The sequence below is a fragment of the Scyliorhinus torazame genome, chromosome 14 (assembly GCF_047496885.1).
Source record: "Scyliorhinus torazame isolate Kashiwa2021f chromosome 14, sScyTor2.1, whole genome shotgun sequence".
NCBI classification, from domain to species: Eukaryota; Metazoa; Chordata; class Chondrichthyes; order Carcharhiniformes; family Scyliorhinidae; genus Scyliorhinus; species Scyliorhinus torazame.
In genome coordinates, this window is record NC_092720.1 from 53,998,231 (window position 1) to 54,025,151 (window position 26,921).

Sequence of the window (26,921 nt, forward strand, 5' to 3'; positions counted from 1 at the left end):
TTCTGCGCTATCCTCATGTCTCTTAATTCCTAGTACCCAAAAATCTATCAACCTTTATTTTGAATTTATTCAAAAGCTCAGCACCCACAGCTTTCTAGACAAGTGAATAACAAAGATTCACAGGAATTTGAGTGAAGACATTTCTGCTCATCTCAATCTTAAGGACCAACCCCTTATTCTGAGATTGTGACCTTTTTTTCTAGATTCACCAGTCAGCTGAAACACATTTGGACCAAATTTGAAGTCTGGAGCAGAGTGCTTCAGACTGGACCCAAACTGAGGATTGCTGTGCAGGTGATTGGTAAGTACTGCTTGATTACACTGTCAAAAACATATTTCATAACTTTGCTAATAATTGAGGGTAGACTTTATGGAGTGTTCATTGGCCAGATTGAATTTGCCCTGAATTTTTGTGGAAGGGCTTAACTGTAAAGCTTCATATTTGCCAGGTAGGTGCCAGTATTGTGGCTGTAATGAGCAGCTTGGCTAGAGGTGCAGCTAGCTCTGGTGCACAAGACTTTGACACTACAGCTGGGATGTTGTCAGGGTCTGTCGTGTTCGCCATGTCCGGTGTGCTCAGCCGTTTCTTGATATCACATGGAGTGAATCGAATTGACTTAAGATTGCCTTTATGATGGCGAGGGCCTCAGGAAGAGGCCAAGATAGATCATCCACTCAGCACTCTGATTAAAGATGGTTGCAAATGCTTCAGTCTTGTTTTCTATACTCATGTGCTGGGCTCTGCCATCATTGAGGATGGGGGTGTTTGCAAAGCCTTCTTGTCCCATTAGTTTAATTGCTTGCCATCATTTACAATTGGATGTGGCAAGACTATGTACCTTTGAACTGATCCTTTGATCATTGCAAATAGATTAGTTGCATAGATTACATCAGAAGAAAAAACTACCCATTCTAGATGAAAACAATGTACGTTAACGATCATATCCAATGTTTTTGTGTATTCATGGATTTTCTTTAAAAAGTCACTGTGGAAACTAGCATTAAAGGATTGGAGAATTGTTATTGTTAGTGGTAATTGGCTGTCATCTTTTCAGTTGTAAGGAGAAAACATTCAAACAATTGCTGCTCACACTATTTTACTTTGTATATTTAACTATATTGGTATGTATTTCCACACTAGGATGATAATGCAGACATTCCAATGCATATGAAATATATGAATAATGGCATAACTGAAATGTAGACCATTTGTATTGATGCAGAGTGTTATTAAAGGACAATTATATAAAAGCATAAGCCCTGCTGACCAGAAAGTTGGTGGTGAAGGAATAGAAATCAAATTGCTCAGGTAGATCCAGAATGTTGCCACATTAAACACTAGATCCTGTTGATTTAAGTTTGTTCAAAATAAATTTAAATCTGATTGGAAGAATTATTTACTAAAAGTGATAAATGTTTAAAATAATGGATGCAAGACATCAGAAGCTACCAAAAATACAGACGAATGTTATAATAGGAGAATTGGGGTATTGTAGGCATGAGCTTTTACAGGCCAAATGACCTTTTCTTGTCCTTTACTTACTTCAGTGTTTATTCAGTCTGGATATTTTCAGAGAAATTTGGCAGAATTTTAACCTTGGGCCGATGGCCCCAGAGGGTCGGAGAATGGCCGTTGGCCGCCGTGAATCCCGCCCCCGCCGTTTGCCGAAGTCTCCGAAGGGAGAAAAGTCGGCGGGGCGTTAATGTCGCCGCTGCCGTTGGAGAATGGCACGGGTCTGCGCAAGGCAGACGATTTTCGGCCTGCCGATATTCTCCCTTCCGGATGGGCCGAAGTCCCGTCGACGTGATGACCGTTCACGTCGACGTAAATTAAACCTCCTTTTCATCGGCGTGACCCTGTGCTCCAGGTTCACGCCGACCAGCGTGGAGGTGAGTGACGGCCTGGGGGGTTGGCTCTGGGCAGGCGATGGCGTGGCCGCAGTCTGAATGCGTGAGGAGAGGTGTATCTAGGGTTGTCTGTGTGTGTGTGTGCGGCGGGGGGGGGGGGTGGTTAGAGTGGGCTGGGCTCCGGGGGAGTGGCGGGAGGGGGGTCCGTGCCGGGGAGGGGGATGGGGGGGTCCGTGCCGGGGTGGAGGTTGGGGGGGGTCTGTGCCGGGGAGGGGGATGGGGGGTCCGTGTCGGGGTGGAGGTTGGGGGGTGGGTCCGTGCCGGGGAGGGGGATGGGGGGGTCCGTGCCGGGGAGGGGCATGGGGGGTCCGTGCCGGGGTGGAGGTTGGGTGGGTTTCCGTGCCGGGGAGGGGGATGGGGGGGGGGCCGCGCCGGGTAGGAGGTTGGGGGGAGGTCTGTGCCGGGGAGGGGGATGGGGGGTCCGTGCCCGGGGAGGGGGATGGGGGGGGGGGTCCGTGCCGGGGAGGGGGATGGGTGGTCCGTGCCGGGGTGGAGGTTGGGGGGTCCGTGCCGGGGTGGAGGTTTGGGGGGGGAGTCCGTGCCGGGGAGGGGGATGGGGGGTCCGTGCCGGGGAGGAGGTTGAGGTTCGTGCCGGGGAGGAGGTTGGGGGGGGGGGGTCCGTGCCGGGGAGGGGGATGGGGGGGGTCCGTGCCGGGGAGGAGGTTGGGGAGGGGTCCGTGCCGGGGAGGGGGATGGGGGGGGTCCGTGCCGGGGTGGAGGATGGGGTGGGGGTCCGTGCCGGGGTGGGGGATGGGGGGTCTGTGCCGGGGAGGAGGTTGGGGTCCGTGCCGGGGAGGAGGTTGGGGGGTGGGTCCGTGCCGGGGAGGGGGATGGGGGGGGGGTCCGTGCCGGGGAGGAGGTTGGGGGAGGGGTCCGTGCCGGGGAGGGGGATGGGGGGGGTCCGTGCCGGGGTGGAGGTTGGTGGGGGGTCCGTGCCGGGGAGGAGGATGGGGGGTCCATGCCGGGGTGGAGGTTGGAGGGGGGGGTCCGTGCCGGGGAGGGGGATGGGAGGGGTCCGTGCCGGAGAGGAGGTTGGGGGGGGTCCGTGCCGGGGAGGGGGATGGGGGGTCCGTGCCGGGGTGGAGGTTGGGGGGGGGTCCGTGACAGGGAGGGGGATGGGGGGTGTCCGTGCCGGGGAGGAGGTTGGGGGGGGTCTGTGCCGGGGAAGGGGATGGGGGGGGTTCCGTGCCGGGGAGGAGGTTGGGTGGGGGGGGCGTCCGTGCCGGGTAGGGGGATGGGGGGAGTCCGTGCCGGGGAGGAGGTTGGGGGGGGACCGTGCCGGGGAGGGGGATGGGGGGGTCCGTGCCGGGGTGGAGGTTGGGGGGGGGGTCCGTGCCGGGGAGGGGGATGGGGGGTCCGTGCCGGGGAGGGGGATGCAAGGGCAAGTGAGTTGGTCCACCTGGCCAGGTGCCAGCCTCCAACAGTTGGACCCATGCGGTCCATGCCACCTGGCTGGGGGGAGGAGGGGATATGGGCAATGATGACATGTCGTCGTTCCCCTCCCCCCCACCAGGCCGTCATGTTTTCCGATCATCCAGCGATGTTGGCCGCTGTGGCGGCAGCTGCTAATGTCTATGTTGCCCTGGATGAGGAGGAGGAGGAGGAGGAGCGTGCCAGAGAGGCGGCGCAGGCTGCCGCAGAGGGACAGGCGGCAGCCGCCCAGGCTGGAGGGACACCTGACTGACAGGACGAGGAGGGGGAGGAGGACGTCGCGGCCCCACGGCAACGGGGGCACCCGAGGGCGCCCCGTGTGTACCGGCCCCGGCAGTCATACCAGGGCCTCACGAACCGGGAATGCAGGAGGAGACTCCGGATGAGGCGGGAAACCGTGGCACACGTCTGCCACCTGCTGGCACACCTGTCACCGCGTGGCACTGGCGGGGGGCACCCTCTCCCCGTGTCCGTCAAGGTTACGGTGGCCCTGAACTTTTATGCAACGGGGTCATTCCAGGCACCGAGTGGGGACCTGTCCGGCATATCGCAGACATCGGTGCATCGGTGCATCCGGGCAGTGACAGATGCCCTATATGCCATGGCGCACCGCTACATCCGCTTCCCCGTGGACCGGGCCAGCCAAGATGCCCGGGCCGTGGGCTTCTCTGCCGTGGCCGGGTTCCCCATGGTCCAGGGCGCGATCGATGGGATGCACGTCGCCGTGCGGCCACCTGCAGATAACAGGGCCGTGTTCACCAATAGGAAGGGGACCTATTCGATGAACATACAGGCGGTCTGCGACCACCGCATGATGATCCTGCACGTCTGCGCCCGTTACCCAGGCAGTGTACACGACTCATACGTGTTGTCACGGTCATCCATCCCCGGCATGTACGAGGGACGCCATCCCCGGCTGAGGGGCTGGTTGCTGGGCGACAGGGGCTACCCATTGCGATCGTGGCTGATGACGCCTATACGGAGGCCACGCAATGAGGCGGAGAACCGCTACAATGATGCCCATGTAGCGACAAGGGGAGCGATAGAGAGGTGCTTTGGCGTGCTGAAGATGCGTTTCAGGTGCCTGGACCTCTCTGGGGGCGCCCTCCAGTATCGGTCAGATAGGGTCGGCCGCATCATTGTGGTGTGCTGCGTCCTGCACAACATAGCCCAGCAGAGGGGCGATGTGCCGCAGGCAGAGGAGGGCGGAGTGGAGGAGCAGCAGGAAGAGGCGCAGTCCTCCCCAGATGAGGGGGATGCGGGTAATGGTCAGGGCAGACGGGGTAGACACAGGCGGGTGGCTGTCCACCGTTACCGGCTGGCCCAGCGGGCATGGGACAGACTGATAGCCGCCCGCTTCACTGACTAGATGGGCGTGGGAATCGGGTAGTATGGCTACAGACCGCACACCATGGCAACAGCCGACCACCCACATCCCCCACCCATTCACCCACCCAGCACCCTCACCCCCCTCCCCAACCCCACCCACCCCACCCGCATGCACACCACCCATTGCCGATCCACCTGCGGCACAACGGGCCGGGCTCACACAGTTGCGGGTGGGCGCGTGTCTATTGCAGGCCATGGAGGATGATGACAACCCGCCCTGCGGTGAGCTCCTGGCTCCACATCGTTGGACTATGTCTGACCCATGGCCACAGTGCCACCATCCACCCGGACCATCCCTGCATGCGGCTGTGACACTGCAGTGCACGGTCCCGTCCTCTGCCCGGGGGATGTTGATGGCGGCCCAGGGGGAAGGGGGCAGACTCACCTGGGGCTGAGGTAAGACCACCCCTCACACACACACTTGGGCTCAACGTACATGATACCGCCCTCACGCTTTGGACAGAGCACAAAGGCAGCTTCGGTAGGTGTAACATTGACTTTAATAACCAAAGGAGTTCATGCGCGTGCCCTTGCCCCTAAAACTCATCTGTGCCCTGCACCCGTGCCAACTTACTCAGTGTCTAATTGTTTGGCCTTACGGGCCCTTTGACTACGTCTACGTGGTTCCCCAGACGGTACAGCAGAACTGGAGGTGGGCTCCTGTGATTCCTGCCCTCTGTCACTGGATCCCTTTGGCGGCCGTTTCCTGGGGCGTCCTGGCCTAGATGGGCCAGGCTGCGGCCCGGGCGACTGGGATGGCGAGCTGCCAGCCTGTCCTGCCCGTTGCCCACCCGATGCACCTGGGACGGAAGGGGGGGTGTCCGAGGTGTCGCGGTGTACCGGGACCTCCCCTACAGCGGGAGCCGAGACGGACCACATCACCTCCTCCTCCCTCGGGGTGCCCAATGGCCCCCAGGCCTCTACATGGGTGGGGGATGCGAACGGACTGGCCATCCGACGCCCCCCAACATCTGGCGCTGCCAGTCCTGGAGGCCCGTGCTGGTATCGACAGGGGTCTGCAGGTTTGCAGCCATGGAGCCCAGGGGGTTGGCAAACCCTGTCTGTGACAGTGCGACGCCGGCTCGCACATGGCCATTGGCGCCGATGCCCTCAGCGATGGCCTGGAGAGACTGGGCCATGGCCTGCTGAGACTGGGCCATGGCCTGCAGAGACTGGGCTATGGCGTTGAGCGCCTCTGCCATCTGGCGCTGGCACTGGCTCATGGCCTCCTGTGAGAGGGCAGCCATGTCCTGGGCCACAGACGCCGCCTGCACGGAAAGCCCCAGGCCTCACAAACCGTTCCCCTTGTCTGACACCGTCGCACCCATTGCCTCCACCGCGGACGCCACCCGTGCGGTGTCAGCCTGGGTGGCACGCATGACCGGCACCACTCCCAGCTCCTGGACACGGGTGGACTCCTCCACCTGCGACTGCAGCCGCCGCAAGCCGGCCGTCACCCTCTTCGCTCGTCTCCGGGTCGGTGGTTGCATCGGATCTATGTGTGGGTGTGGTAACTCCAGGAACCCGGGATCCATCTGGGCGGCAGATGTTCGCATGGGCTGGGCTGCCCTCCGACCGCCCGGCCCCTCTGCTGCTCCTACCTCCACCTGCTGTACCGGGACGGCTGTGTTGTGCGCACCAGTGAGTGTACCAGACGCCTCATCACTAAAGTGCCCAACCGAGGTGGGTGTTTCTGCGATGGTGGAGGGTGTTGGTGACAGCATAGAACATAGAACAATACAGCGCAGTACAGGCCCTTCGGCCCACGATGTTGCACCGAAACAAAAGCCATCTAACCTACACTATACCATTATCATCCATATGTTTATCCAATAAACTTTTAAATGCCCTCAATGTTGGTGAGTTCACTACTGTAGCAGGTAGGGCATTCCACGGCCTCACTACTCTTTGCGTAAAGAACCTACCTCTGACCTCTGTCCTATATCTATTACCCCTCAGTTTAAGGCTATGTCCCCTCGTGCTAGCCATTTCCATCCGCGGGAGAAGGCTCTCACTGTCCACCCTATCTAACCCTCTGATCATTTTGTACGCCTCTATTAAGTCTCCTCTTAACCTTCTTCTCTCTAACGAAAACAACCTCAAGTCCATCAGCCTTTCCTCATAAGATTTTCCCTCCATACCAGGCAACATCATGGTAAATCTCCTCTGCACCCGTTCCAAAGCCTCCACGTCCTTCCTATAATGCGGTGACCAGAACTGTACGCAATACTCCAAATGCGGCCGTACCAGAGTTCTGTACAGCTGCAACATGACCTCCTGACTCCGGAACTCAATCCCTCTACCAATAAAGGCCAACACTCCATAGGCCTTCTTCACCACCCTATCAACCTGGGTGGCAACTTTCAGGGATCTATGTACATGGACACCTAGATCCCCCTGCTCATCCACACTTTCAAGAACTTTTCCATTAGCCAAATATTCCACATTCCTGTTATTCCTTCCAAAGTGAATCACCTCACACTTCTCTATATTAAACTCCATTTGCCACCTCTCAGCCCAGCACTGCAGCTTATCTATATCCCTCTGTAACCTGCTACTTCCTTCCACACTATCGACAACACCACCGACTTTAGTATCGTCTGCAAATTTACTCACCCACCCTTCTGCGCCTTCCTCTAGGTCATTGATAAAAATGACAAACAGCAACGGCCCCAGAACAGATCCTTGTGGTATTCCACTTGTGACTGAACTCCATTCTGAACATTTCCCATCAACCACCACCCTCTGTCTTCTTTCAGCTAGCCAATTTCTGATCCACATCTCTAAATCACCCTCAATCCCCAGCCTCCGTATTTTCTGCAATAGCCTACCGTGGGGAACCTTATCAAACGCTTTGCTGAAATCCATATACACCACATCAACTGCTCTACCCTCGTCTACCTGTTTAGTCACCTTCTCAAAGAACTCGATAAGGTTTGTGAGGCATGACCTACCCTTCACAAAGCCATGGTGACTATCCCTGATCATATTAGTGGCGTTGTGTCATGCTCTTCGTCCCACTCTGAGTCCATGGCACTTTGGGGTGGGGGTTCGTCTCTACCCATCCACTCTGAGTCACTGTCCGGTATTTCGTCTTCCTGGGTAGTGCTGTCCCGGGTAGCGGTGTCTTGGGCAGTGCTGTCCCGGGTAGTGGTGTCCCGGGTAGTGGTGTCCCGGGTAGTGGTGTCCCGGGTAGTGGTGTCCCGGGTAGTGGTGTCCTGGGTAGTGGTGTCCTGGGTAGTGGTGTCCTGGCTCGGATGTGACGGGGGCCTGTGGCTGCCCCCCTCGTCGCTGGGTTGTCGCTCCCGCACGTGACAGGGGTGTCATCTCCCTGTTGCTCCAGGTCTCTCCGTCTCCCGTGGTGTGTGAGGGGCATCCTGCGGGCGTCGCATGCTGGAGGGTCCGTGTCTCTCCGTCTCCCGTGGCCTCCGAGGGGCATCCTGCGGGCGGCCTGCATCTGCGGGGCTGGGTGCCTGGACGTTTGGTCCTGCGATACACAATGAAGCATGCATGGTTAGACATCAGGCAGTGATCAGGTGATATGGGGAAGGGGGATATAGGGGAGGGGGGATATGGGGACGGGCTGTCGGTGGCTCACTTGCTAGTACGCCCCCGACCTCTGCATCAGCAACCTCCCGGATATGGGGGAGGGGAGATATGGGGTAGGGGGGATATGGGGGATATGGGGGAGGGGGGATATGGGGGAGGGGGGATATGGGGGAGGGGGGGATATGGGGGAGGGGGGATATGGGAGGCTCACCCTGCCTGCTCTGACGAGGTCGTTCACCTTCTTGTGGCACTGGGTGCCTGTCCGTGGTGTCAGGGCCGCAGCGGTGACGGCCTCTGCCACTTCCCTCCACAGACGCCGGCTTTGGCGTGGGGCAACTCTGCGGCCGTGCCCGTGATACAGGGCGTCCCTCCTCTGCTCCACCGCGTCCAGGAGCGCCTCCACATCCCGTGACTCGAACCTCGGGGCTGAGCGGCGGCCAGCCATCCTGTCGGGTGTTCCGGTCGGATGTTCCGGTCGGGTGGGGGGGAGCAGCACGGCCTTATGAGCTGTCACGCCGTGCGGCGCGTATGACGCTGCACGGCGTGAACCACGTGCGCAAGCGCGGATCCCGTTACGTCGCTGCTAGCCCATTTCGGGCCGGAGACTTTCGACCCATTTTTCCGACGTGACGCAAGTCGGATTTGCGCCGTTTTTTGCGCCGATCGGCGGACTTTCCGCCGATAACGGAGAATTTCGCCCCTTGTCTTTTCAAGGTATCTTTGATATTCTTTGTTAGAAATCACTATTTCTTTAAATAATAAACAGTGACAATACAATGAGCATTTAGTATGTTTCTGGGAGGAGCTAAACGAGCTGTCAGAAATTAGCAATTATATAATGCAGAAACAATTGGAGTCTACGAAGTCAAGCTATCGGCTTGAAAAATAGGCTGGTTTCATAAGTCGTGATATAATAAAGTGAGAATCAGAGAGTCCACACATGTATCTGTTGATCTTACCTGAGAGTGAAAGGAGTCTCAGAATACATTGGGCGAGATCTTCTGGCTGTTCATGTTAGTGGGATTGGAAGATCCCGTTGATGGCGTACCTCCACAGTGGCAGGTTTCCTGGCGGCTTGGGGTGAGTTCAATGGGAAATCCCATTGACAGCAGCGGGACCAGAAGATCACGCCACCAGCCAAAGGCGGGCCATCTCCCGCCGCCGAGAAACACCCATATGGAGGCCAATGCCCATTGTCATATGTTTTAATCCTTCAATGGTGTAAATGAAAATGTCAACATGAATTAAGGTTTTTTTCTATTAATTTATAATATGTGGGCATCACCCACCATAGCCAGTTTTTATTACCCATCCTTAAATGTCCTTCAGAAGGTGGCATCTCAATATACCCCCTTCAGCACAGCTGAATGGAATGAATGGGCACTTCATAGAGCAATTAAGAATCAACTAGATTGCTTTGGGTCTGGAGTCACATATGGATCAGACAGCAGATTTCCATCAGTGAACAGATGGATTTTTAAAAGACAACCCAGTAATTTCATGGTCACCATTATTGATACTGCCTATTTACAGATTTTATTTAATTGAATTTAAATTTCCCCAGCTGGTGTGGGATTTGAAGCCACATCATTAGTCCAGTAAGATAACCACTATGCTATCATTCCCCACAATGTTGCACTTGTAAAAGGTGTGAAACCTGATTTACACTTGAGCTAATCATTTTTTTGTCAATATCAGCAAATTGCTAAAAAATCTCCTCTCTCACCATAAAATGATCACATGTAAAACAATGGTTGGTAACTAGCTGCTACTTCAGTGATACTGTGGCTAACAGGGATTTCTGCTTACTAAGGGTTTCACTCAAGAGCACTCATATCTTTGAATGAGATTTTATGGACATTATTTGAAGTGATAATCAATTATTGGGCATGGAACAAATATATTAAATGTAAATGGTTTAAGCAACTTGACGAGCGAGAAATTTAAGTGTGTGATTCTTGCATGTTACTGCTTGACAAAACTGCTCTTATAAAATTGTATAAAATGTCTTTTTAATTAAAAAAGAAATAAGAAGCCAAGATTTGGAAAGCAGGAGCTAGAGCTCATTATTGTGGGATGTTGAGGAGCAGAAACTCAATCTTGAAGGCCAGATAATATGCTACTAAATTTTACACCAATCTCTCATTGTAAAATAATTTGTCTAGGTGGTGGAGAGTGGTTTAGTAATGTCACAATGTCAGTCAAAAGGAAAAGGCATTCGGTTGTCAAACTCAAGAAAGCAACAAAAGACCTGTGACCACAGAGTGGAGGTTTGGAGAATAACAGTTTCTATGTAGTTTGAGGACGGCACAGTGGTTGTGAGATAGGTGACATGTTAATATACAATACAGGACGCAATTTAACTAAATGGGAACAAAGTCCCATAGCGAGCGCATTTAGCCACATGTTTCCCGGCTCTTGCAGTGCCGAAAAACACCAGACTATAAAACACGACTCATGTTAGATAAGGGGTCTCAACGGGGAATGCGCGGCTAAGGTCACACATAGGCTCGTTTTGTACACTTCGGAACTCTGCTCTCAGAACTCCTCAGTGTAGCGAGGCCCCCAAAGCAATCCCCAACCCCTGCAAAGCCCCAACGCTCTACGGAAGGGTTCCTGGCCCCCCAACACCCGCAAAGGACACTCTGACTGCACCCGCACAAAAAAGCCAGCTTGGCACCTTGGCAGTGCCAACCTGGCAGCCTGGCAGTGTCCCTGCCAATAGACAGTGCCACCAGTGTGGGAGGTGGTATAGTGGGGTCTGGGTGTGGGAGATGGTAGGGTGGGGGCTGGGGTGATGGGCTTGGGGGCAACCCTACGACCGGTGTCACTGCAGAACCAGGGGACAAGGCCGCTGCAATGGTGGTCTGTGCCTGGGCACCGCCCCAGTCCCATGGGCTGGGTAGGGGGGGGGGTCACCCGGCCACACGACCCGTTCCCCCGTCGACCCTCCCCCCCGTCATTCCCAGCCAGCCCGGCTAGTGTTAGGACTGGCAGCCCATGGTCGCGCCTCTCTGTGTCCTACCTCATCTCTCTTCCCCCATGACGCCCGTTTCATGATTTTTAAAAGCACAAGTGAACCTCGCCATTGGAAAATCGCCCCGGTGGAGACAAAGCATCGTGGAGGCGCTGGAGAATATCGGGTCGGGTCTGCTCATAATATTGTGGAATCATAGAATTTACAGTGCAGAAGGAGGCCATTCGGCCCATCGAGTCTGCACCTGCTCTCAGAAAGAGCACCCTACTTTAGCCCGCCACCCTATCCCCGTAACCCCGGTAACCCAACCTCACCTTTTGGACACTAAGAGGTAATTTAGCGTAGCCAATCCACCTAACCTGCACATCTTTGGATTGTGTGTAGAAACTGGAGCACCCGGAGAAAACTCATGTGGACATGGGTAGAAAGTGCAAACTCCACACAGTCACCCGAAGCCGTAATTGAACCCAGGACCCTGGCGCTGTGAGGCAGCAGTGCTAACCAGTGTGCCACCGCGCTGCCCTATGCCAATGGTGTTTACGGTACGTGTGTTCTGGAACGCATTGATGCCGCCGTCGAGGCAACGGAGAATTGAGATTTGGTGTGAAATCGACACCCGCCACACTTTCGGCACCGGAACCGATTCTCTGCCCAATCGCATTTCCCAATCCAAGCGTCAGCTGACAGAGAATCCCACCCTATAGCTTTAAAAGACAATGTAGATCTAAAATCTTCAAAATCTGTCATGTTTGAATCTTATGACTTATAATCTGAACTGAACTGATTCAAGTGACTCAAATTCAAGATGCACTGAAACATCCATCCATTTCAAAATGCATCGAGAGCCTCTGGTGCGAGAGATGGCATACTAGCATATGTGTCAACTTGGAAAATTATTAAAAGCAGACCAACAGCTTTCAACAAGCTGATACAGCCCTCAAAAACCTTGACAACTTTAGAATGAAAGACAGTTGGTTTCCCAAAAATATTCTTCTCCCACTTCCACTGCTCTTCCTTCCTCTCTTTCCATAGTTAACCCTGTCATTCATTGTTCCCAACTCCACATAATGGTATTCCTCCTTGATCCTCACTGTTTAGTCTGTTTCTCTTGATCCCCATTCCCTCTCTGTAAATATAGTGTAAGGGTCCTTCCTGTTTATTCCCTTATTTCCCCTTTTTTTTTTGCTGTAACATTTTTGATCTGTGAATTATTAATGGACACGTGTCTTTAAGGCAAGTAGCCTGTATCTTTAATTGAAACAAAATAATTCAGAAGGTTTTGCTGGTTTAAACTGGAGTTGCAAACTGGCCAGCACCAATTGAGAGAGTTGGCATTGGGACTCGGTTTAATTGTTGGGAGGTGGCCAATGGATTGGCCCTAAAATCTGCGCTTTTTAGGTGGTGATTGGATCTTATCCCACTCCGATGCTTTTCAGAGTCCCAAGGTTTCAGATTTGATTCTTTCAGAACAGCAAAAAGATCAAACAAACTCTCTCCAGAAGGCTGCTAAGAAGGCCCTCTCTCTCTCTCCCTCTCTCAAGCCTGTGGGTGTTGTATTCCTGAAACTGCAGGGGCCTGAAAACAGACCATGAACTGGAAGCAAGGACAAGAGAAATAGGGCGGGATTCTCTGATCCCGCGAATCGTGCCATGCCACCCCGACGCCAGCACGCGATTCTCCGCAGAGCGGAAAATAGGCGCCATTGGTGCCGGCGGGGTTGGCGTGGCCCCAGTTGCGGGCCGCTCTACGTGGCCGGCCTGCCAATTCTTCAGCCGTAAGAAAAGAGCTGAGCCCCGCCGGCATCGTTCTAACCTGCTCTGGGCCGGCGAGTCCACGGCGTGTAAGGGTCGGGTGTCGGCCTTTGGGGGGAGGGGGGAGTGGGGGGGCTCTGATGTGGCCTGGCCCGCGATTGGGGCCCACCAATCGGCTGGCCGGCCTCTGTGGCTGGGGGCCTCCTTTCCTACGCGCCGGCCCCTGTGGTCCTACGCCATGTTGCGTTGGGGCCGGTGCGTTGAAGGAGGCCACTGCGCATGCGCGCATTGGAGCCGGTGCCGCTGCGCATGTCCTCGTTGGTGCCAGCGCAACTGTGCATGCGTGGATCCCACAGCACACAGTTCACACCGGGATCTGCAGCTGGAGCGGCGCGAACCACTCCAGCACCGTGCTGGCCCCTGTAGGGGCCAGAATTAGTCGTGGGAGCGGCCCATTCACGCAGTCATAAAACGCGACGGTGTTTACGACGGCGTGGACACTCTGCTGCGGGATGGGAGAATCCCGCCCATAAAGTGCCTCTCCAGAAATGTTATGAGTACTGTATTTCTAAACCATAGAGAAGACCATTACTGGCTGCAAATCAACGACTTTAATCTGCAATGCCTAAAACCATCATCTGAAATAAAGACTCTTTTTCCTTTCACTTACAATTTTTACCCCTTTCCACCCCTCTGTGTTTGTCTCTCATGTGTGTGTGTGTGGAGGGTGGGGGCAAGTTAAAGTGGGGGTTAGGTAATAGTTAATCATTAACCAACTGTATCTCCTGCGTATTTCATTATAGTTCTTGTTATAAATAACAGTAATTGTGTATACATTTACAAACCTGCCTGGTCACTGTAATTATTGGGCAGCCAAGGGCCAAAGACTTTGGGTATTTTTATAAGAATTATTGGTTAATTCACTTGTGTTGTGACTCTGGGACGAGTGGGACTGGAATTGACCGCGCACTTGCCCAGGGTGTCAGAACAATAGGCATTCTCGTTACTACCCACCCTTCTACCCAAACTCCACCCTTTTTCTCATTCTCTTCTGATGGTTCTTCCCTTTTCTTATATTAGTAATCATTCACTCTGGCTGTTAGAGCTGGAAGTGGTATTGAGATGTGATTGGAAGCTGTTCCACTGCATAACTAGCAGTCTTGGGAGGAGAGCGAGTGTGATGGGAAGTGCTAATTGCACTGATTTTTGATCCCAAATAGTGACATATTGACCACCCCCAAAAGTACTGATTGTCAATGAAATGTTGATAGTTGGCACGCATGTACAGGATGGATGTGCTTTGACGAGTTCAGTGGTTTTATCTTGTTCTCGAATTCACTGTGCACTTATGGGCTGTATTTTCCTAACACATTGGAGACGGGCTGACAGACAGGAGAGCTGTCAAAATGGTAGGGGAAGACTTTGAGGGAAAAGCACACCTTGTCATCATACCATATTGCCAACAATGGGGAAATTGCAGCTTGGCCGTCCACCGGTTGGCCAATTGGGGACTTAAGTAGCCAATTGAGGGTCACTTCCAGCCTTCATAGGCATTTTTCCTGTGTCAGTAGGACCCGCTGTTGCATCAAAAGACAGGCAGGTAAACTATGTGTTATAACCTGACCACTTACCATTGGCTGGGGACTAATGACTATCCCACAATCCTGTGGGAGTATGAGCTTCCCCAATGAGGGGGGGCGGAGAAACCACTAGTAAACTCCTAGTATAAATAAGCCGGCCAGTTCAGGAACCAGGAGGAAGGAGTATGTAGCAAGGGAAGTTACTGCTACTGTTATGTATATATGTTATAGTAAATAAATGTTATTACTTTGTATCCTTAAAACTCGTGCTGGATTCTTCGTGGCCCTTACAAAACTGGCGACGAAGGTAAAAGCGAATAGCTGTCTACACTGCTGAAGCCACCTCCCTGGATTTTTGTTGGATACAGGTTGGAAGTTGTTTTCTATTATACCATGCCTCTGTACGGACGTTTGGATGTTTTTGATGCTACGCTGGAAAGCTGGAACCAGTACACACAACGGATGCGTTACTATTTCCGGGCAAACAATATCACCGAAAACGAGCGCCAGGTGGTCATATTGCTCACCGCCTGCGGCCCGCATACGTTTGGGGTGATTAGGAGCCTTACGTACCCAGCTGCGCCGGACACCAAAACGTTTGATGAACTTGTGAATATAGTGGGGCAACACTTTAACCCAACCCCGTCCACGATAGTCCAGCATTACCGGTTTAATAGCGCTGAGAGGACCCCTGGAGAATCCCTTGCCGATTTTCTATCCAGGCTACGCAGGATTGCGGAGTACTGTGACTCTGGTGAGACCTTGTCAGAAATGTTACGCGACTGTTTGGTTTGCGGTATTAACAATGCAGCCACCTAGAGAAAGTTGTTAGCAGAGCCAACATTGACTTTTCAACAGGCCATTCAAATAGTCTTGTCCCGAGAGAGCGCAGAGCGAGGAGTACAGGAGCTACAGGGAATGGAAGTGCATGCCTTGGGGAGCAACCCTTTCCGTCCAAAAACGTCCCCCCGCACTCCTGCGGTACCTTGGGCGAGGCAACGTCCGGACCGACGCCAGTGGCCATCGGACATTCCTCCCCGAAGGGAGCCTTCTCCAGAGCCAATGGATGAGGTGCCATGTCCGTGTCAGACTTGTAGGCGCCGACCCCGTCGCGGACGGCGGTCCTGGGGACGCCAGAGGTGCTGTCGTTCCGACCGAAACTGGGACCAGCCCAGGGGCCATAACTGGGACCAGCCCAGAGGCCGTACCTTCCATGTGGATGAACCTGCGGCGACTACTCCTGGGGACGTGGAGACGGAGGACGACTGCCTGCAGCTGCATTGTGTGGCAGCTCCCCATGTGGCCCCCATTAAGGTGACAGTACGGGTCAATGGCCACCCGCTTGAGATGGAGTTGGATACTGGCGCAGCGGTCTCCGTGATCGTCCAGAGACCGCATTCGACCGCATCAAGCAGGGTATACAGACCCTTACATTAACCGACTCACAGGCCAGGTTGGCCACCTACACGGGGGAACCACTGGACATTGCAGGAACTACAATGACCCCTGTTGTCTATGGACGCCAGGAGGGGCGTTTCCCACTTATCGTGGTGCGCGGCCATGGGCCCAGCCTGTTGGGTCGGGACTGGTTGCGCCATTTGCGGTTGCAATGGCAGCACATCCTCCAAACAGTTTCTGAAGGGTTGACTGAGGTGCTAGGACGATACCCAGATGTATTCCAGCCTGGTTTGGGGAAAATAAAAGGGGCCGTAGCCCGTATCCAAGTTGAACCAGGAGCCACGCCGCGCTATTTCCGGGCGCGCCCAGTGCCTTCCGCCTTGCTCGAGAAGGTAGAAGGGGAGCTCACTCGTTTGGAGCGTTTGGGTATTATCAGGCCCGTCCGTTTTGCTGACTGGGCAGCACCAATTGTACGTGTAATGAAGCCAGATGCCACAGTTCGCTTGTGTGGTGACTATAAACTTACAGTGAATACAGTTTCCCGACTCGACCGATATCCAATGCCTCGCATAGAGGATCTCTACGCGAAACTTGCAGGTGGACTCTCGTTCACAAAATTAGATATGAGTCACGCCTACCTGCAGTTGGAGCTGGACCCTGCCTCCCGACCATATGTAATGATTAATACACACCGGGGCCTGTATGAATATACACGGTTGCCCTTTGGAGTATCCTCTGCCTGCGCAATTTTTCAACGTGTTATGGAGGGCATTTTGAGAGGTTTACCACGTGTGGCTGGCTACCTAGATGACGTTTTGATTACAGGGATGTCGGAGCAAGAACATTTGGAAAATCTGGAGGCTGTCCTTAGACGCCTTTCGGAGGCTGGAGTCCGTTTACGTCGCACAAAGTGCGTATTTCAGGCAAAGGAAGTAGTCTACCTAGGTTATCGGGTGGACCGCGAAGGTCTGCACCCCGTCGCAGAGAAGGTGCGTGCAATTCAACATGCCCCCTCCCCGACTGACACTTCGCATCTTCGTTCTTTTCTCGGTCTCGTAAACTATTACGGGAAGTTCCTCCCCAATCTGGCAACTACGCTGGCTCCCTTACACCTGCTGCTAAAGAAAAATCACACCTGGGTTTGGGGTCAGCCGCAAGAAACCGCTTTCCGGTGGGTAAAGCAACAATTGTCGTCGTCTGGGTTACTAACCCACTATGATCCTGGAAAGCCTTTGCTCGTCACATGTGATGCATCCCCGTATGGTATTGGGGCCGTCCTGTCCCACAAGATGGAGAACGGGGCCGAGCGACCGATAGCTTTCGCCTCCCGCACATTGACTGCAGCGGAGAAAAAGTACGCGCAGATCAAGAAGGAGGGCCTGGCAGTGGTTTTTGCGGTGAAACGCTTCAACCAGTACGTGTACGGCCGCCATTTCACTATCGTGACTGATCATAAGCCCCTGCTGGGACTTTACAGAGAGGATAAGCCAATACCGCCCATTGCTTCTGCACGGATCCAGCGCTGGGCTTTGTTGCTTGCTGCATACGAGTATTCTCTGGAGCACAAACCAGGTACGCAGATAGCAAATGCCGACGCACTGAGCCGATTGCCTTTATCGACCGGCCCCATGTCGACCCTCACGACCGGTGAGGTGGTTGCAACCCTAAATTTTATGGACACCTTGCCTGTCACGGCATCACAGATCCGTGAGTGGACCCAGACGGAGCCAGTCCTGTCAAAGGTTCGGCACATAGTCCTGTCTGGTGGGCAGCATTGACAGCTCCCAGGCGAGTTGCGGGCATTTTCCTCCAAGTTGTCAGAATTCAGCGTGGAAGACGCCATCCTCTTGTGGGGGACGCGTTTGATTGTCCTTGAAAAAGGCCAGGAGCTGATACTATCAGACTTGCACAATGGGCATCCAGGCGTGACCAAAATGAAAATGTTGGCCCGGAGTTATGTCTGGTGGCCAGGCCTCGACACCGACATTGAGAAGGTGGCCCAAAACTGCTCCATTTGCCAGGAGCATCAGAAGCTTCCGCCGGCCGCGCCCCTACATCACTGGGAATGGCCAGGGCGGCCTTGGGCACGCTTGCATGCAGATTTCGCAGGCCCTTTTCAAGGATCCATGTTCCTTCTACTAATTGACGCCCAGTCCAAATGGCTAGAGGTGCATAAGATGCAGGGGACAACGTCCTGCGCAACAATTGAAAAGATGCGTTTATCGTTTAGTACGCATGGCCTCCCCGAGGTGCTGGTCATGGATAATGGCACTCCATTCACGAGTGAGGAGTTTGCTAGGTTCACAAAGATGAACGGCATCCGCCATATTCGCACTGCCCCTTACCACCCGGCTTCAAATGGGTTGGCAGAGCGCGCAGTGCAGACATTCAAAAGAGGCCTAAAGAAGCAGTCTTCCAGATCAATGGACACGAGACTGGCTCGCTTTTTGTTTACGTACAGGACCACCCCCCATGCAGTGACTGGGGTAGCTCCCGCAGAACTCCTAATGGGCCGGAGACTTCGCACCCGCCTTAGTATGGTTTTCCCGGACATTGGCGCAAAAGTACGCGGCACACAAGAACGGCAGGGACAGGGATTTTCTCAGCATCGTCCGATTCGGCAGTTTGCGCCCGGTGACCCAGTATTCATTCGGAATTTTGCTGCTGGTGCCCAATTGGTTCCTGGTGTAATCTTTCGCCAAACGGGCCCTATATCTTACCAAGTGCAAGCCCAGGGTCGTCTCCAGCGAAAACATGTAGACCACGTTCGGTCCAGAAGATCATCCCCTCAAAAGATTCCCCGCCCCCGGAGCTCATTTCAACAGCCGCAGAGACCAGAGACAAGGGAAGGTAGTCCTCACAATCTTCCACTGGTGCCTCACTCGAAACCTGCGCAGGTCGTTGCGGGACCGAATGGAGATAGAGACGCTGACGTGACGGAGGCAGCAGACTCTGACTCCGAGATGGAGACACAGGATGCATCAGAGGGGGAATCCTCGGGTCCACAGGCTGTAGATGTACAACCGCGCCGTTCATCACGGAAGCAGCGGTCTCCGCCTCGTTACACGCCGCCTGATCCAGCGCCGCGTGCAAATGGCGTCCGGCCTGCGGCCAAACGAGTCCGACGCCCTCCTTCGCCAGGGTCTTCGGTGGATTCCTTGGACTTTGGGGGGGAGGGATGTTATAACCTGCCTACTTACCATTGGCTGGGGTCCAATGACTATCCCACAATCCTGTGGGAGTATGAGCTTCCCCAATGAGGGGGGCGGAGAAACCACTAGTAAACTCCTAGTATAAATAAGCTGGCCAGTTCAGGAACTAGGAGGAAGGAGTATGTAGCAAGGGAAGTTACTGCTACTGTTATGTATATATGTTATAGTAAATAAATGTTATTACTTTGTATCCTTAAAACTCGTGCTGGATTCTTCGTGGCCCTTATAAAACTATGGTATCCTCCCAGTCATTTCTTTGGGGGAGGGGGGGGCCTCCTTTATAGGAACTCCATGGCCCAGGTAGGGGTCCCCAGTTGTAATGGCTGCACTTGTGACAACAACGCCATCGGTGCTCAACAATCCTCTCTCCTCCTCTCTCTGAACAATGGGGCCTGCCTGCCTGGCTCTGGTTTACCCCAACCACACTTTATCTTCGTTTGTACCTCATCATTGAGGCACTGTCCTCCTGGGCACCATTTAATTGCCTGTCACTGGCAGCTTGTTGCTCAAGTCCTTAACACTGGCCAAGGTGGCTCAGTTCCCACTTTCGTCCTCGACGACATGACTTCACCATCACCCACAAAATTCAGCCCCATATTTCTTCCGCCTCCACTTGTAGTCATCTGCTCCTGGCACCGATATAGGGTGAAGCATCAAATACCACATTTGAACCTTAGATTACAAGATGCAAATCAAATGATATAACCCAATTTATTCATTTTTAAAAGTTCTTTGTTTCACTCTTTGTTTCTATTGTGTTTTGCTTACTCATTTTGTTTAACTTTTTCTGTGCTGGATTTCACTATAGTCCCAGTGCCCTCTCTGTTTTCCTGGGAGTGAACAGAAAACAACACTTCTTGCTGTGCAGGAAGAAAGCCTGTCATTAAAAAAAAATCTGTGAAAAGAAGTCCTGATGGCAAAACTCATGTTTTAAATGCCCTCCATCAGCACCTGCCTACCCACATGTTGCTTTTTTGTAAATTGCTGTGCCTAAACATGCTGTGATTTTCAGCAAAATGGGCTCCACACTGCTTCAGAAATGTGATGCAAAAAGGATAATTCAAGTAGACCTGAACTGGTGATATTACAAACTGAAAGAACCTCAAATATTTCCAGGACATCAGTGGCACTGTGAGATTGAATTATTGGCCAGAGTTTATTGTCATTTGTATTTATTTTGAAATGGGTATTTTGTTTACTTTTTCCCTCTCTATCTCTTCCTCTGTTGCATTATTCCCCGGTTGACAGAGAAGGCAACTAAAACTTACTCTCAGACCACACATTGTTGCTTCCTGTTCTATGGGCAAGTACCTGAACTCTGTGTGAGGAACTGCACGTGTGACCAATATCCTGCCACCTCATAATCCAGAACATGGGGTGTCACTGCCACTCCAATTATGAATTTTTGAAAGTTTACTGTTTTATTTTGACTATTCTGAGATTATCTAAGGTGGTATTCATATATTTATACAAATGATAATGAGGTGAGTTCTCATGTTATATACTGTTACTGTCGTGGTACAGGATCACAGGATAGGTTTGGATGAACATGTTACTGTCGTGGTACAGGATCACAGGATAGGTTTGGATGAAGATGACCCTTCAGTCCGTTTAAACCCATCCTTCCAGAATCCAGGCTGTGATTCTTTGATGACAGCAAGTTACTGTGGAATATGCTTGGTATGATATAAGTCAGGAATAAACTAGAACTTGGTAAAACATGCTTTTGTCATTAGATTTGTTATGCCAGGTTTCAGCTGTGTAGGTTCTGTTCTTTTTAAGTTTCAAATAAATTAATTTATTATTTAGATTGACAGAAATAATGTTTGAATTTAATATTTAAATATAGACTGCTAAATCTATTCTAATTCCATTTTGATGATGAGATCGAATATGGCAGCAAAAAGGGGATAACTGAATGCACTTTAATCCGTAACTACGGAAACCTGCGCAACAAAGAAAATAAAAGCATTCTCAAAAATATTGGCCTACATAGATGAGCTAATTAATAGTTTACTATATTTATGTCATGTTACATATTTTCATGTATTTGGAAAATGAAGCTAATTATTACAAAAACTAACATTTGATGGTTCTATTTATTTTTCATTTAAATTATTTTTCAAGGGAGAAAATAATCACTGATCCCTCCACACTCACCCCTTCAGTACATTCAAAAATCACTGTTTCTAAATTACCTATGGACAATAATTGTGTAAACCTCATTACTGTTAGGGGTATCAGCGGATAAACACTTCTTTGTCCATTATTTTAACACCGGCATTAGCCCGTTTGCCAGGAATCCGTTAACATACCCTCTAAATTAGCAGACAATAGGAACACATTCAGCATTTGTCGACTAATATCTGCTATATAGCTTTATCATTCAACCATAGTTAAAATACTGAATACAAAATCTATTGGTTTGACAGTAAAAATTAAATTAAAATTAAAAGTTTCATTTCATTATTAGAACTCTAACACTTGACTTTTAAATTGCTATTGCTTTAATAAATCAAAACCATTATTTAGTAGTACGCGAAGTATTAAATCTAATAAATGACTCAGTAAATTAGGCTGCTAAATTGCTAATTAACCATCTTTTAAAACTTGTAATAAAGTACTTTTGTTGAGAAGCCTGAGGGGTTGATGGAACTTTTGCTCCCAAAATGAACATTGTTAAAAAAAAAGCAGGATACAATTTCAAAAAATGTCAAAATATGTCAAATGCAGATACCACTCAAGGATTTCATTTACTGAAGCTTTGGTGATAACTGTCATCTTGTCAGAGGCCCACCCATCTATTCCAGTACATTACCAAATGCACTAATTTCCTTGCTGAGTTTGATGTTTATTGTATAGCTGAAATTGAAAATGGTCGGTAATGGAGTGAGCCTCAATCCTAGACCAATTCTGAATCTAAATTACTTGCTTCTTTCAATGGCATCGACCGAAGAGAGCTTTGTACACCTCGTACCTAATCAACCCTTACTGTGACCCTAAATTCAGCAGCCTTCACAGATTAAAAATAAAATCCAGGGTTCAAACAATTATTTGCCCTGAAATTGCTGGCCATTTTATTCTGAAAATTAAAGAATGTGAAATTAATTTTTTCTGGGCCCTGTGTGTTGTAGATCACCACTCATTCTTGAACTCTGACCTACAAAACCAGATTTCAAATTTATTTTTTAATTGCAAAGCCTTTTTTGCATTGAGTACCATTCTAGCTGGCATCTACAGTATTACGCAGTCTTTCAAACTTTCATGAAAAAATCCTGCAATTCAGCTTGCACTGAGCAGCAATTTGTTTTCTCAGCATATGTATTAACAATGTGAAAATATAAATAACACATACAAATAATGCATTTTCAATCTCTTTGTATCCTAAGTGAACATAGCATCATTAGAATTGCATGCCCAAATTAAAAAGTAAGGATTCTGAAGATTCTTTCTTCACTGTTATTGCATAAGTGCTTCCTGAGCCTGCAATTTGACTTTTAAAGCTGGTATTAAATTATTTTGCAAAACGTCATGATTTGAAAACTGGAAAGAAAATCAAAATATGACAGATTTGTTTTGTTTTGCAAGCCCTATTATGATTACTTTACAATGATGTCATAATCCTGTTGATTTTTTTAAATTAACTATATATAATTGTGATGTAATAGCTTTGCAAATGTTTATTGTTGACTGTATATCAACATGGTTATTATAATTTATTTGGAGATGCACAGGGGTAATTTTTCATTACTATGAAATGGCCGTGATCTCACCAAATTGGAAGGGTCCCGTGCCAAGTCCATTTAGCCGTGTGTCTCCAGTGCTCACAGCGCTGAGAAACGTCACACTATCTATTGGGACTCTGTTACAATTCAGGGCCTGAGCCGGGAACTCTTCTCCCAAAGCCACACTTAGTACCGTATCCCGCTCACCAGATCTTCTCAGTGCAGGAAGAGAATAGCATCTCGATCTCTGGACACCACAACCTGACCCCCGAACAACTCCAAAGCCTGAACTCACCTATAAGGGGGTCCCTCAGACTTTGCCTGCACCCCACCTCAGCACTGCCAGCCTGACACTGCCCCTGCCAGTGCCACCTGAGCACCAGGGTGCCTGGCTGGTAGTGCAAGGCTGGCAGTGCCAAGATGCCAGCTTGCCCAGAGGGCAACCACCTGGGGACCTCTGAACCCCTGAGAGGGCCCCCATCCAACTACTGTTCCGTCGGATGCCCACCAGCACTGAACGGCACTCAGCCGAGGTCTCCGAAGCAAAGGGATTAGATACCAGGGCTCAGTAGATCAGGTGAGCGCATATTAGAGAGAGGCTAGCTGTCTCACTCTAATAGTCAGATTTGCAAAAAACTGATCCCGTCCACAATGGCCGGGATTTATATCATGAGGTCTTGATCTCGTGAGGCGCGACGAACCGAGTAGATCCTAGAAGAGGGATCTCCCGACATCTAATGGCCGTGCCGCACCGCCTTTCGGATGCAACGCGGCCGGTAGATCACACCCACTATCTCTATTTGTTAATTATGACAAAATTGGTAATTAAAACATGTATTATATGGATTCATAAATCAGATCACTCGTTGACCAACACACTCAAAGGCAAGAAAAAATATAAAAGCTCCAACAGCTATTGAAGTTACATTTATTTATTGTGTGCTGAACAATGATTGGAATTGAAAATCTCTTGTGCTAGCCTGCCAAGTCAATTGAAATTAACCTGTCTCACATACTGGGTGGGATTCTCCCAGCCCTGGGCTGGGCTTGAGAATCCCTGCGACCGGGCTCCGGCACGTAGGCCACCGTGGTTGGTGCGGCGCCGGTCGCCGGCCGCTCTACGCGGCTCCCCCGCGATTCTCCGGCCAGCATTGGCCGAACGGCCGTGATAAAAAAAACGAGTCCCACCAGCGCTCTTCTAACCTGCTCTGAGCCGGCGGGACCTCGGAGTTGAAGGGTCAGATGGCAGCCTGTGGGGGGGGAAGTGGTGTCCGACCCTTGGGGGGGCCTTCGATGCGGCCTGGCCCGCGATCGGGGCCCACCGATCAGCGGGCTGGCCTCTCTAGCTGGGGGCCTCCTTTCCTACGCGCCGGCCCCTGTAGCCCTGCGCCATGTTGCGTCGGGTCTGGCACGTCGAAGGAGGCCACTTCGCATGCGCGGATCCTGCGGCGCACAGTACGTGCTAGGATCAGCAGCGGAGCGGCGCGAACCGCTCCAGTGCCTGTTGGGGCCAGAATTAGTCCTGCCAGCTGCCCATTCACGCCGTCGTAAAATGCGACGGCGTTTACGACGGTGTGGACACTCTGCCACGGGATGAGAGAATCCCGCCCACTGATCTTTGCAGTGCTATTTTACCATGTGCTTTTGTGATATTACTGCAGAATAGCATCTGACGTTTTGCATATAAATGAGTATTGAGAAGTAGGAAATATGTAAATACACAACTGAAAACTAACTGATATTAGATGTGTATAAAATGTAATAAAATATTTTTGAGTTAATTTCAAAAGTTTATTTTAAATTAAATTGGACTGTCACCAATTTTACCAAGTACAAATGGAGCACAGTGATCAGGACATTTATATAAATGAGTTGTTCACACTTTTCACATTGGCCTGGATTTTGCTTTGAGTGAGAAGAAATGGTGTTTCACCATTGACTTTGCAGATAGTTACCTGGGGCGGTATTCTCTGTTGGCCGAAGCCGAAATTGGGAAAGGTGAATCGGTTCCGATGCCAAAATCACGGCAGGTGCCGATTTGACGCCAAACCACTATTCTCCATCAACTCGACAGCGGCCTCGATGCGTTCTGGAACGCACGTACAGTAGACACCATTTGCGTCATTAGCGGGCCCGACCCGGTATTCTCCGGGGCCTCCACGGTTCTCCACCCCCAATGGGCCGAGGTCACTTGTGCTTTTAAAAGTCATGAAACCGGCATGGTGGCTGCTGAGGGAGAGGTGGTATGACACGGAGAGGAGTGACTGCGAGCTGCCGGGCCGGTCACTGGCTAGGCTGGCTGGGGTGGGGGAGGCCCTGCCAGGGCCGGGGGAGACGGGGGGAAGAAGACGAGAGGCCGGGGTGACCCCCCCCCTCCCCCACGGGGCTGGGGCGGGGGGGGGGGGTTTGTGCCCTAGACCCTATAACTAAACTGTGCACTGCACCCGTGACAACTTAACTGGTGTCTACTTTTCTGGCCTTATGGGCCCTAATGCTATGTCTATGTAGATCCCCATACGGTATAGCAGGAGTGGAGGTGGCCTGCTGCGACAAGGGTCCCCATTGGTGGGCATCTTCTGGGGGCGACCGGGTCTGGATGGGCCCGGCTGCTGCTCGTGTGTCCCAGGTAGCGTGTTGCCACCCTGTTCTGCCCGCTGCCCACCAGATGTGCCAGGGTCAGGAGAGTGGTGGAGTCTGAGGTGCTGCAGTGTTCCGGCACCTCCCTTGTTGGAGTAACCGACACTGGCTCCATCATCTCCTCCTCCGTTGGGGTGCCCAATGGCCCCGGCTCCTACATGGGACAGGGGTACGAGCGGAACTATCCCCTGAGGCTATCCCGATTCCTGGCGCTGCCAGTCGTGGAGGCCCACTCTGGCCTCGACCAGGTTCTGCATGCTCGGTACCATGAAGCACAGGGAGTGGACCACAGCTGCCTGGGACTGCGCCACATCATGCTGCGATTGTGCCACCACCTTCTGGATTTGTGTCACATTAGCCAGTGACTGGGCCATCTTCCTCTGGGACTGGGCCACCTCCCTCTGTGTCTGCGCTATGTTGGCCAGCACCTGGGCCACTGATGGTCCCAGCCATGGCCTCCTGTGACTGGGCCACACTCAGGAGTGTTATGGGCCAGGGTTTAGAAAACTCCAAAGTATATCATGGAGTTCACCTGACCTACAATTTTTATTAATTTTGGTTATGAGGAGCACGAGGGCCTACCTAAATAAAGTTTATTCTATGAATTTAGTTAACATTTTTATAAACACACACAGTAAGCATTTAAATCAACTACAAACATAAATACCCTACAAAGCTACAGTACTCTATGTATAACCCTTAATAAATTCCCCCTTTTAAGCTGTTCCAATTTAGTAACAAAATTCCACAAACCAGAAACCCCTTTTCAAATGTGTGGCCCAGCACACAGCACTCAAGACCTAGTATTGACACTCTTGTTTCCTTTTCAAAACACCAGGTTTGAATTCCTTCCAGAAAGCAGTTATTTCTTTTCAAGTTATCACGTAATATGGAAACAGCTTTTAAAATGCAGAGAGAGAGAGAGAGACAGAACAGGACTGCTCTGTCTGAATCCAGCAGCCAAATATGAAAATGAAAGCAAAAACCTCAGAGCCACAGCCCAGCTCCACCCACACAATGACACCACTGAAGCCAAGTGATAAGAAAAAGCATTTCTTAAAGGGACACTCCCATGACAGGAGTGCTGCTGCAATGAACAGGTGGCGCTGGGACATGGTCGCCTGTGAGGCGGCAACCCTGTCTGGGCCTCGGCCAGTGCCTGTTCAAAATGCCACAGGCCTTGGACATGCTGATCAATAGCCACAATCGCCGGCCCCCCAATGCCAACACCACGGACACCTCCCATGCGGTGTTGGCCTGGGTGGCACGCATTGACGGCACCATCTCCTGCTCCTGCATGCAGTGGGACTCCTCCAACTGCGCTTGCAGGTGCTAGATTCTCACCGAGAACCCCTCCTGTAGTC

At 51.6% G+C, this 26,921-nt stretch overlaps 1 long non-coding RNA gene across 1 annotated transcript in view; it reads left to right on the forward strand.

Moving 5' to 3' along the window:
- The first annotated feature begins 209 nt into the window (after positions 1–209).
- LOC140389742 (uncharacterized) overlaps positions 210–26,921 on the forward strand; it is an 846,836-nt gene continuing 820,124 nt past the window's right edge. Inside the window, exon 1 of the long non-coding RNA XR_011934461.1 lies at positions 210–301. This is a non-coding gene — a long non-coding RNA (uncharacterized lncRNA). The remainder of the gene's footprint in view (positions 302–26,921) is intronic.